Source organism: Triticum dicoccoides, chromosome 1A (genome assembly GCF_002162155.2).
Source record: "Triticum dicoccoides isolate Atlit2015 ecotype Zavitan chromosome 1A, WEW_v2.0, whole genome shotgun sequence".
In the NCBI taxonomy this organism is placed as follows: Eukaryota; Viridiplantae; Streptophyta; class Magnoliopsida; order Poales; family Poaceae; genus Triticum; species Triticum dicoccoides.
The window spans coordinates 571,107,513-571,116,279 of record NC_041380.1 but is presented as its reverse complement, the minus strand read 5'-3'; the positions used below and the strand labels follow the sequence as shown (position 1 = coordinate 571,116,279).

The window sequence follows — 8,767 nt, the reverse complement described above, 5'->3', positions numbered from 1 at the left end:
GTGTGACTTACGAGGTTGTTTAGCTTGCACACACACTTGACACTTGGATCCCTTGACAGTGGTGAAATTAGGGATTAAGTTCAACTTCGCTAATCGCGACATGCAACCAAAGTTAACATGACAAAGACGTGAATGCCACACATTTGATTCACTATTGTTGCAAATATGATTAACAACTTTATTGCAAACGTCTGATAAGGATAAACAAAACAGGTCTCCTGACTCATAGCCTTTACCAACAAAGGTTCCATACTTGGATATTACAAATTTATTGGACTCAAAGACAAGCTTGTAGCCATCTCTACACAGAAGAGATCTGCTAACAAGATTTTTATTGACGGAGGGGACATAATGCACGTTCTTCAGCCGCACGATCTTCCCCGAAGTAAACTTCAGATCGATCGTGCCAACACCACGAACAGAAGCACTTGAACCGTTGCCCATCAGCACGGTTGAAGTTCCTGCGGTCTAATAAGACGAAAACATGGAAATATCACCGCATACATGCATATTAGCACCCGTGTTAATCAACCAATCAGGAGAATGACATACTGAAAGAATAGTGGGAAATATACCATACCCATCATCCTTCATATCAATGTCTCTAATGACAACATTAGTGGTCTTGCCGCCTTTCCCAAGATGACGCTTGTCATAGAGATTAGGGCAACTAGGAGCCCAATGATCAGGATCCCCACACACATGACAGACATCTTTCTTCTTGTCATTCTTCTTCTTGAAGTTCTTGTGCTGGATAGCCTTATTCTTCCCATCAAACTTTGCTTTACCATTAAACTTGCCCTTGTTCTTGAACTTGTGGGGCTGGAAGTTCTGCTTCTGTACCACATTGGCACTAGATTCTCCCTTAATACCTCGAGCATGTGTGTCCTTTGCTCTCGCCTTTTCTTCCACATCAAGAGTGCCAATGAGATCCGGGACGGAAAACTCCTGCCTCTTATGCTTCAGCAAGGTAGCAAAGTTCCTCCATGAAGGAGGAAGCTTAGTGATGATACCTCCGGCAATAAACTTGTCCGGTAGCATACAACCGAAGTGCTCAAGTTCTCTAGCAAATGACTGTATCTCATGAGCTTGCTCAACCACGGAGCGCTCTTCAGTCATCCTGTAATCATAGAATTGCTCCATGATGTACAGCTCAGTGCCAGCATCCGAGACCCCAAACTTGGCCTCGAGTGCATCCCACATATCTTTTCCATTATCAATTGACGCATAAGCATCAACTATGTTCTCACCAAGAACACTCAAGAGAGCAGCCTTAAACAAAGTATCCATTTTCTGAAAGGCTTGTGCCTGTTGAGCATCAAGCTCTCCTTCAGGTTTGCCGAGAGTGGCGTCATAGCAACTCATGGTTTGAAACCATAAGACTGCTCTCACGCGCCACCTCTTATAGTGGATACCCTCAAACATAGAAGGTCTCATGGAAGCAGCAAAATCACTTGGGGTAAATTACCTATAATAAGGTTTTTGGATTGTTGGAAATATGAGCAATTTATCAAATGATTTTATTAGCAGAAATATTAGATAAAGCATGACTAATATAATAGTGACAAAACAAGCCATGCGATTTGACAAAGAGAAGGTAAACAACATCTTCATATATGTGGAGTCCGTGATGAAGAAGTCAGTAGTCGCGCGGAGCGCTCCCCAAAAACCTTATCACCCTTTAGCACGCGTGGATGTCTCTCTTGTTCTCATGCTCATACATGTGAGGAAAGAACCTCCCTTATAAAGGGGTCCAATTCCCTCTAAACTAGCAATGTGGGACTAAACTTTTGTTCTACCTCTTGACTTGCACGAATGGGCTACGTGGGTCTCTAAAATTTATTAGGAATTTTTGAAACTGCTATTGGGCTAGGCCCAAAATAGACAAAATTCCAACATCATATACGTAGAATCAGTCGTCAATCAGGTGCAGTACTGATAATAGAAGCCGGAACCGGACCTCGTCTGTCAACTTCTTGAGAGGAAACGTGAAGGCACAGCCGAGTCCGAGATCGTGGTGTTTTCTCAGTTCCCGGGCTCGTGGGTTTCAGCTGGGCGGTGCTGCGTGGCAAGTCACCTGATCTGATCTCAATCCATTGTAGAGAGGGAGGATGAAAATCCGTAACTGCAATCCGTATGTCCAGCATTTTGCGGGCAGCATGTACGGCTAGTTCTTTTTGCTTGCTGGTTTTGCTTGCCGTGCCATGTGGATTGTCTCCGCAAGGTTTCATTTAGTCCTTCTCCTACTTTGGTTGGGTTAAATTTCCAACATAAATTTAACTAATCAAATATGATTTTGTAACAAAATTTGTACCTGATACAACTTTTCCATGATATAATTTTGTTTACATACACATACACATAAATTTTTATTAGTTAAACTCATGATCAAATTTTGGCCCAAAATACAATTGGGCCTTACAAACCCAGATGGATGAAGTAGGAGGAGCTAGAGAACATTCTGTTTGTACCGGGCATTGCCATTTGGCGCTTCAGGCACCCATTACGGTGTATTTTACAAACGGGTGCACACCCCCCTCTTGCACTGGGCCGGCCATTCATTCTTATATTTTCTGTTTTAGAAGATCAAAAATTGCGTGCCCTGCGGGATTTGAACCACCCTCGTTAAATGATGTACATTTTTTTAATTGGGCAAAATATCTTCAAAATCGGTGAACATTTTCCTCAATTTTTTTTGAATGATGTACATTTTTTAATTTGGGTTAATTTTTTCAATCAAATTTAAATGAACCTTTTCCAAATTCGATGATCTTTTTCAAAGTTGAGGTAATTATTTTCGAATTCGATGAATTTATTTAAATTTTGTGAATATTTTTTCTTTCAAAATTGATGAACTTTGTTTTCAAAATTGTTTCCTTTTTTCAAAATCAATGAACTTTTTTTTATTTTTGTGAACTTTTACCAAATTACAATCTTTTTTCAAAGTCTTGAAATTTTTTCAAATTTCGAAATCATTTTCATTTTCATGAACTAGTAACTAATCACGATCAACCAGGTCTACTCATCAACGTTTGGCCGATCAACTTTTTTTAGCGAATGTTGACCGATCAACTGATTCAACAAACAAGCAGCTCAAAAAAAGGAAAACAAAACTGAGCGAACGAAAGGCATAGTCGGTTGAGGTCCCCTCCTACCGTGTGTTGACGATGTTACGTACTCTTACATAACTTTCTAGTATAATCTAATTCTCTTCCGCCCCCTGATTCTCGTGGGTGGGGCCCGGGTCGTTTTCTCTTCCAATTAAACCACGCCAAGTCAGCCATCACGTAGGTTTACGTAGGTGTTTTACGTATGTGTAGCAAAGCCCTTCCATGATATAATCCTCGGTGGAAGATCTCTGCTCGCCTTCAGCCTACGTTGGCGATTGCCACCCTCTGCGTATTTGGAAGAGCAGAAACTCCACGATCACCGCCCGCCTGGTGGTTACCCACAACATTGCAGTGGACGTCCTGCTGTGACGCTGGCGATGCTCTCCGTCTATCTGCAAGGGCCCCGGAAGGCTTGGGTGCAAAAAAAATCTGTTGTATCGTGAATTTTGTGCTGTGCATGTGAACATACATACACTTGTAAGTTCAAAAACTGAAACATTTGCAAGCAATATGTAAAACTGTGAAGCTATTCAGTCTAAGTGTACAACACACTATATCCTAGTGAAGTCGACAATAAAGATCCGTCACGGTGTACACAAAATCAATATATCTCGCATGACTATGAACTTCCCACACTCGCTGCGGTTTTGACGGAACATGTTCAGCCTTCAAGACTCTTGTCTTTGGTCAATAGCACACTGTACACGAGCGCCCAATGTCTGGAGCTGGTAAAAGAACAGAAGAGGAAAAAAAATATGATGTTTTAGGGCTACACGGTTCATTAGGTCCGTAGGATGGAAAGGAGAGTTTAAACTGACTGATATGATTCAAACCTGGCTAACAAGAAGATCCACTTGTTCTCTGTACATATCCTTCAGTGTCAGGCATCAGCCCTGTTCGTCAAGCGTACTGTTTCGTTCAATTATCCGACGGCTTACGATGGAAGTGAAAAGAGGATCGACGGCTCGCACTGCTCGCCGGATATGACACGGTTACTTAATTACTGTTTTACTTCTTGCTGTGTCGGGCTATATAACAGCCATCCCCTTATTCTGAATTCAGCCAATGGCTAGAGCATATAGTTAATACACTTTATAGTATACAAGGCCGGCTGGCCCTCTTAGCTCGACTTCTTCCCCAAGTGCATCTCAATTCCTCTCTCTTGATCTCCTCGGATCTGACATTCAGGTCAACAATATCATTTCGTAACTCTTTCAACTGCAAAAGCAGCACGGTGTTTTTATATAGTAAGTGTGCATGAAATAGCAAGTACTCCCTCCGTCCCATAATATATGAACGTTTTTTTACACTAAACTAGTGACAAAAATGTTCTTATATTATGGGACAGAGGGAGTAAGATTCTACAAAACAATACACTAGCAAAACCCAGTTTGATCAACTTAACACAATTGGGCAACTTATGCTAAGAGTCAAACACTAGTTCATTGTCAACAACTCAACATCGACATAAGTCAGTTTCTAAGAGGAAAGTAGCACTGATAATACGTTGTGTACTACTTATTTAACTGACTCAAACACTACTTCATTGTCAAACTTCTTCATAGGTCAATTCCTAAGACGACCTGGTCAACTTCTATGTCCAGAAACTAAATATGATGAAAGATTTTCGACATGACTGATTTCCGTATCTAGTGATAAGCTCATTAACACAAAGAGTAACGATGGGCAGTAAGTCAGGATATCTTGCATGGCAGCCATACCTCTCCATCACGTTCTCCCATAAGTTCTAGAGCTTGAAAGTGTCTCTCTTTCAGTGCTTCCTGCTCAGCTCTTAGGCCAGGCAGAGCAGCAGCTTCATTCCGCAGCTTTTTTTTTTTTTGACTTGAACGGCAGGTGCTCTGGCTTTTCATTTAAGATTAGGAATGTACATAAGAGTGAGCAGTCGTCCAGAGAATGCTGCCTGTACAAAAAAAGGGAATCACAACGCTACTCTCAGGAAATCTAAGTCAGCATTTATCAGAGAAACCACGCCGTCCGCTGAGGTAGACTTGGCGTTGAAGACCCTCCTATTCCTCTTATTCCACATGTGCCAAACAAAATAAGCAGCAGCAACGGCCTGCTCTTTGTTGTGCTGGGAGCAAACACTCCACCAATGAGAGATGGACTGAATGCTAGCAGGCAGGGAAGGGTAGCACAAGGGTCGTGCCAAGCATAGCTTGTTCCAAACATCCTTGGAAAAAAGGCATGTGTTGAAGAGGTGGAGTGCAATTTCAGGGAGTTGGAGGCAGAGAGAACACGTCGCGTTATGATCGCTCCCATGGGCTCGCAGCCTGTCAGTGGTTGGGAGTCTGTTTTGAGCCAAAGTCCAGATGAAAAACCTCACCTTTCTTTCAATCTTGAGCCTCCAGATCAGGTCAGCATCAGGCTTGGCAATCGAACCAATGAACTGACAGGAATATGCAGACTTGGCGGTGTATTTCTTGTCCTTCGTCCAGATCCAATCAATGGTGTCTCTTGTTTCAGATAAGTTGACACTCTGAATCTTCTCCCACAGAAGCAGAAAGGAGTGCAGATCATCATGGGAGCTGATTCTTTCAAGCCCCTTCATCCACTTCCTGTCATGCATGGCTTGAGCCACAGTGTAGTTTTTCCTGCGTGCCAGCTTGAAGAGGGAGGGTGCAAGGTCACGTGGTGCGGCCCCATCCGGCCACTTTGATTTCCAGAAACTCACAGTTTGCCCATTTCCAAGGTGAATGTTGGTGGAGGCATGAAAGAGCTGCATATCCGATTCAGAGCAGGGGAGTTTCATTCCAAACCAGGGCCTAGGTTGGCATTGCCACGCGAACCAGGCCCACCGTAGCCGTAGAGCTCTGCTAAAAGAGGAGAGGTTTTTGATGCCCAGTCCACCGTACTTTTTTGGTGAGCAAACCAGCTGCCAGTTGACTGCACAACTCCCACCTTTGGCCTCCTCCTCGATGCCCTTCCAAAGAAAACTTCTCCTAAGCTTGTCGATCCTCTTGATCAGCCACTTGCTAGGAGCGAACAGGGTCAACAGGTAGGTGGTGATAGAGGTAAGGACTGAGTTGATCAACGTTAGCCTTCCCGCTTTGTTCAGGAGCTTGCCTTTCCATCCTGCGAGCTTCGCAGCTATCTTGTCAATCAGAATTTGGAGGTCGGCGCGCCTAAGGTTGTGGAGGCTAAGTGGTAGGCTGAGATATTTGCAAGGGAAAGAGTCAGTTGTTCCCGCGAATTCGGAGAGCACTTCATTAGTTGCCAGCTCATCACAACAGATAGGGAAAGCCGAGGACTTGTTGAAGTTGGTGTAGAGTCCAGAGATTCTCCCAAAGGCTTCCAGGATTGCTTGTGAGGCCATCATCTCAGACTTGCACGGGTTCAGAAATAGGGCAGCATCGTCCGCATAAAGGCTGACTCTGATGGAGGCCAAATTGTGCGCAATAGGCTTTAGGATCCCGGCTTCGGTTGCAGACGCGAAGATACGCTGTAGTGGCTCTATAGCAAGCAGGAACAAAAAAGGCGAGAGTGGGTCGCCTTGTCGCAAGCCACACCGATGGTAGAAAGGCAGCCCCAGATCACCATTGAGGATAACTCTGGAGGAGGTTGAGCAGAGCACGGTTGCAATCAAATCACGGCATCTTTGTCCGAAACCCATGTGGCAGAGCACCTCAAGCAGGTAGTCCCATCTGACGGAATCAAATGCCTTCGCAATATCCAGCTTCAGGAAGATTGCCCCTTTCTTGGCTCTATGTAAGCTCTGGACGAGATTTTGAACATACAAAAAATTGTCTTGGATCGATCTTCCTTTGAGGAAGGCACTTTGGCTCATAGATATTAGATGTTGCATAGTTGGCGCCAGTCTATTGGCAAGGAGTTTTCCCAAGATCTTAGCAACACTGTGGAAAAGACTTATTGGGCGATAATCAGCAGCGCGTAGAGCATTTTCTTTCTTCGGGATTAGGACAATGAATGCAGAGTTCAACAGGTTCCAGTTTCTAGCATCAAGGGCAGAGAGCTGGTGAAGGGCATTCAGCAAATCCACCTTAATCGTGTGCCAACATCTTTTGAAGAAAATCCCAATGAAACCGTCCGGGCCCGGTGCCTTCTCTGCTGCCATTTCTTTAATAGCTTTACCCAGCTCATCCAAGTCAAAAGGGTGATCAAGGTGTGTCAGGTCTGCAGATGGCAGATTAAGATTAGGCCAGTTCATTCACAGAGTGGCGCTTTCTGGTTGACCCAACAAGGAGATGAAGGATCGGTTCATTCCGCAGCTTTTCACACTGCATAAAAGGATCAGTTCAACTAGCATCCATTCACATAGATAAGGATATAGGACTGTGCTAACGTTCAGTCGTCTGGACGTTAAGCAACAGATCCGCACGATCCCTTCGATGGCTCCCGCTTCTCTCGTTCTCCTCCTGATCGAAGCAACAAGTGCCCGAACAATCACACATGCATGCGAGTTTAGTAGCTAGCTAATCCTGAGGAAATCACATGCAGCTAGCAATGATTAATAATTTTATGCATGCATGCATACTAAAAGATAAAACAGATGATGTTAGCAAAGATTTTCCATATTTTGAAACTTTAAAATGTTGTAGCTCAAATCATTGGTCCGATTGAAAAACCATTTTCACATAAAAGATTCGTCGCGACGAGACCTCCAAAACTAGATCCCATGTTGGTATGTTTCGATGACTTTTTTCGGATGAAAAGTTATCAGACTTAGGCTAAATGAGTTATCACCTATGTGGTACTCCAGTTACCATTAGGTTTACATGAAAATTACCGGGGCATAAAAATGGCTCCTCCAACATTCTCTCCACATGCAAAAATAGTGGAGCACAGAAAACCTGATGTCATTGTAAATTCTCGCTATTTCAAAGATGTAAAATATTTTATTGCTCAAACTGTCTTTTTTATTGAAAAATCGTTTTCACATTAAAAATCCATCACGATGAGAACTTCAAAACTAGATCTCATGTTGACATGTTTTGATCACTTTTTTGGTGAAAATTTACTGTAAAGTTATCAGTTATGTTATATGTATATTAACATGTTATTTACACAAAAGTGGCCGGAGATGTGTTTTAAAGGACTTCTTTCCCCTGGGTCAAATTTACAGTGGTATTTATATCTAAGTTATCAGCTCCGGATGCATGCATTACCGTGCTATTTGCACATAAGTAATTGGGGTATGTTCCGGTAACTTTTTATTCGGGTCTAAAGTTACCGCGTTGTTTATACCTAAATTATCAGGTCTATGATGTGTGAGTTACCATGATATTGACAAAAAAATTAACGGATTTATATTTCATCAACAACCCTCCCCCACTCCTCACCACCGTCGCCAAAGTAATCAGGACTGAGGCACATAAGTTACCAGCTCTACGATGTGTGAGTTATCATGTTATTCACACAAAAAGTTACCAAGGGCATATTTCATCAACCACCCTCCGCCCACCCAGTCACCAAATTTACCAAAGACTGGGGTGCATTAGTTATCAGGTCTACGAGGTGTGAGTTACCGTGCTATTGATATAATAGTTATCAGGGGTATATTTCATCACCCGCCCCTCGCGAAAAGTACTAGGACCGGGGTGCATAAATTATCGGGTCTCCAATGTGTGAGTTACCATGCTATTCACACGAATGTTACCAGGAGATACTTGATCACCCCC

At 43.2% G+C, this 8,767-nt stretch overlaps 1 long non-coding RNA gene across 1 annotated transcript in view; it reads right to left on the bottom strand.

Annotated features, from left to right (window-relative positions):
- Positions 1 to 3,588: 3,588 nt before the first annotated feature.
- The window catches only part of LOC119337096, an 11,517-nt gene continuing 6,338 nt past the window's right edge, over positions 3,589 to 8,767 (bottom strand). The window contains exons 3-4 of the long non-coding RNA XR_005163052.1: positions 3,944 to 4,287; positions 3,589 to 3,835 (exon numbers count right to left, since the gene is read on the bottom strand). This is a non-coding gene — a long non-coding RNA (uncharacterized LOC119337096). The remainder of the gene's footprint in view (positions 3,836 to 3,943; positions 4,288 to 8,767) is intronic.